The following is a 4,688-nucleotide window of genomic DNA, read 5'->3' as shown; positions in this document are numbered from 1 at the left end:
ATACACAAACATATATAAGCACATATGTAAATATATTTATATGTGCATTACAATATACATATTTGTATAATTTATAAGTTTGATGAGTTTTACGATGCAAGGTGTGTGTGTGTGTGAGTGCGTGCGTGCATGCTTGTATATGTGCGTGTATAAGTGTGTGTGTGCGAGTATGTTTGCGCGTGCGTGAATAATTGTGAACGTGTTGTTGAATGAGAAGCTGATTTCGGCTGTTGATGAGGATGATGTTGACGATGATGGTAAGGATGATGACATTGATGATGTAAATGTTTGAAATTTTGAGCGTGTGTGCGTACATATGTGTGTGTCTGTGTGTGTGTGTCTGTGTGCGTGTCTGTGTGTGTGTTTGTGTGTGTAATCGAATTAAGTATACACAACATATGACCAAAATGTCATTTAAATGTTTTGATCAGCGGTTAGTTTAATTATTTCAATCCAGAAAAAATATAAAAATTCTGGCGAATGAAAGAATGAATAAACGAACAAATAAATGAATGAACGAACAAACGAATGAACGAACGAATGAAAGCAAACACTTGTCATGAAATAGTTAATGATGGAGCGAACGCCTGGATGAATTAATGATTGGATTTGTAGGACAAACAATAAACATATTGAATTATCATCAAGCAGATGGATAAATTAGAAAAAAAAATGATTGAAAGACCGGAAAAATAAATAAAAAATCGAATGAATGAATGAATAAACGAACGAACGAATATACAAATGCACACACGCACACACATCGCAGTATCATGTTTACATTTTGTATTAAGCATCAATTGAATTTTGCTTCCTAATTAGCATTTTTAGCATCATTATCAATTCAACTCATCTCCATCACGTGATCATCTTCATCACGTGATCATCATCATCATCATCGTCACTCATGATTAATTAGAAGCAGCAACATCATCATCATTATTTTTATCATTCATTTCAGCAATATCTTATAAAGGTAAAATTAAAAATTTTAGCTCAGTTTTAACAGGACAATTAGAAACATATACAATGAAGGAAAGAAAGAAAGAGGGTAAAAAGAGAGAGAGAGAGACAGGAAAAAGAGAAAGAGAGAGAGAGAGAGAGAGAGAGAGAGGCGAAACATCACAGACAAAATCACACAAACAACATCCCAACGGCCAATAAGAATTCGATGTTAATACGTCGTATATGCGTAGGTATTCTATTGTGCGTGCGTGCATGTTTGTGTGCGTGTGTGTGTCTATTTCTATAGTACCATATTTACAAAATATATATACAAACATACATATACAAATATACAATATATGCAAGCATATATATACAAATACACAATATATACAAATATACAATATTCAAACATACAATATTCAAACATACAATATTCAAACATACAATATTCAAACATATAATATTCAGACGTACAATACATACAAACGCAGGTATACAAAAATGCAATACATACACCCACACATACAAAACAATGTTAGACTGTCAGATGACCGAACTAATAGGGTAGAGATGGGCTATATGTAATACACAATGAAATAGAAGCATATGCAGATGCCATCTAACTAAACGTAATGATAAAGTTTTGACAAAAATCATACGGTCACTTCTAAATTAAGGACATATTTATAGCGAAACAAAAATGCATAATAAATATCATTAATATAATTATAATATAATTAAATAATTATTTAAGCGATTTATAAAATTGTTTATGCACTAGGCTTAAAAGTGACGTTGTATATTCATATTCATTACGATGCATTTGCTTTTAGATTTACGATCATCAATCATCCTAACATCATATGTGCTAACACTCCAAAATATGATTACAATGGTGGAAATATCATCATTGTAGATATCATTCTAATAGAAAACATAAAATAAAATCAATCCAAGAGAGAGAGAGAAGAAACGAGTAAAAATGTAAACAACCCAAAATACCTGTCAGACGAGCAGCTCTTGAATTCTGAAAGTTTCAGCAAATTCGATCTTCGAGGAAACTGAACTTATTCGTATTAAGTAGAACAGCCTGAATTGAACGTCACTAGGCGAAGAACGTGAAACAATTCGTACTCGAGAATACGCAAATAAGTACACTTCGATATTTCGTAGACATACAAACTTCGATATTACGTAGACATATAACCCTTTGATATTACTTAGACATACAAACTTCGATATTACGTAGACATATAACACTTTGATATTACTTAGACATACAAACTTCGATATTACGTAGACATATAACACTTCGATATAACTTAGACATACAAACTTCTATGAACGGAGATGTTACAGCCTCGCCATCCAACTTATATATATACATACAGACACACATTGCATCATGAGACACACGAGCACACGAGCATACTAACATTCATCCAATGACAGGACAGACTCTCGTTTTGAGTGTATGTGTATATCATGTGTATGTGTATGTGTGTATATGTGTATATGACATTCAGCATCTATGTATATATATATATACATATATATAGTTCTTAATTACAGTATGTATATATATATATATATATATATATATATATATATATATATGTATGTGTGTATTTATGTATTTACATGTTTAATGTGTCATATATAGAAATGTTTATTTAGTCACATGCACAGAATGCGCGCGCACACACACGCAAGCATGCGATTGTAACCCACTTATCCACACGCACACGCACACACACACGCACGTACTTGCATACACGCACATTCACCTGTCTCATCTTCAGTTGGTCAACCGTAGAAGAAGACAACTGGAGGAGAAAATGTTTTTGCATATTGCTGCTGCTGCTACTTTAACAACCACGTTCAAAAATTCCTAGCTAAGAAAGCGAAAGAAAAAGAAAGAGAGAGAGAGAGAGAGAGAGAGGCATATATTTGATACACAAATAGAGAGAAATAGAGAAAAAAGGATAGAGAAAGAGAGAAAGGATAGAGAGAGAGAGAGAGAGAGAGAGAGATGGAGAAAACGCGAAAGCAAGAAAGATAGAAGCAGATGGAGAGAGAGAAAATATAAGAGAAAGAGAGAGAGAGAGAAAGAGTGACAAAGAGAAAAAAATAAAACAAAGAGACAGACAGAGAGAGGGAAAAAGAGGTAAAGAGAGAAAAAAAGAGAGAAAGAAAGAAAGAGAGAAAGTGAGAGAGAGAGATGATGTTATAATGTAATATTAATATTTACTAGATGGCTTATACGTGCCCAAGAACGCAAGGAGTAAAACGGGTTCCCGACGGTATCAATAACAATAATAATAACAATAATAATAATAACAAAAACAATAGTTACATCAACAACAACAACTAACGAACTTCAAAACAACCACCATCTATTCTATTGCAAACAACAACAACACAAACATTGATTGAATCCAAAAGCCAAACTAAACGCGACATAAATAATCGTTTAAACAACAACATCAGCAACAACAAAAACATCAACAACAACATCATCATTAACAAAAACATCATCAACAACGACAATATCAGCAACAACAACATCATCAACAGCATCAACAACAACAACAGCAGCAGCACAACCGCAACCAACGTCAACAACAACAACAACCTTAGCACACTACTAGTACACTACACATACATGCACCCAAAACAATGGCAGCTACTTTCATTGTGATTGGCTGCCTGGCTGGTTGGCTGGTCGGATGCTCTCAGAGCAAATGCATGCGAAAGAATCTGCATACATATGTGCACGTACGTATGTATATATCGTTTCGTTTCGTTTCGTTGTGTATATGTGTGAATAAATGTATGTGTATGTATGTTTGTATGTGTATGTGAATATACGCGTGTGTGTGTGGGTATGTGTGAAATTTCATACGTCATTCATACTTGATAAGTTACTCGATAGCATGAATGGGCTCTTAATTTTCGTATGGTGTACATGTGCGTATACACTACACACACACATACATTACATACAATACAATCAATCATATACAATGATATAAAATACAACGAAAACGACATGTAAACGACTCTCTCTCTTTCTATCTCTCTTTCTCTCTCTCTCTCTCTCTCTCTCTCTCTCTCTCTCTCTCTGTGTAGTTTGTGTGAGTGTGCGTATGTGCAAAAATAATCACATACACAGCAACCCTCTTAAAGAATTAGAAGCAGGATGAAGATTGGGAATGACACGTCCTATACATGAACATTTATATATGAAAATACACAAAGCTTCCGCCTATGACAGCAAAGAATAAAGGGAAAATTATGCCTGTGCGCAAATGCGCGTGCGTGTATGTGTGTGTGCGTATGCTTATGTGTGTGTGTGTATATGCTTATGTGTGTGTGTGTATGCTTATATGTGTGTGTATGCTTATGTGTGTGTGTGTGTATGCTTATGTGTGTGTGTGTATGCTTATGTGTGTGTGTTTGTGTGGTGCGTGTGTGTGTTGTGGAACGTATGTTAGTATGTATGTTTGTGTGTTTGTAGAGGTTTCTATGTATTTAAAGTTGTATGTGTGTTTGTATTTGTGTGTGTATTTCAATGGGAGCTCGCATGAGTTTGCTTGATATTATTGGAGTAAATTATGTGATGTTAAATTTCTTACAATTAAACTTCATGCCTGGAAGATAAGGAATAATAATCACCACTCTAATCATCATTATGACGTCATCATCATCATTATCAATGACATCATTAACATCGGAAC

Source organism: Helobdella robusta (assembly GCF_000326865.2).
Source record: "Helobdella robusta unplaced genomic scaffold HELROscaffold_26, whole genome shotgun sequence".
NCBI classification, from domain to species: domain Eukaryota; kingdom Metazoa; phylum Annelida; class Clitellata; order Rhynchobdellida; family Glossiphoniidae; genus Helobdella; species Helobdella robusta.
This window is presented reverse-complemented; position numbering follows the sequence as displayed.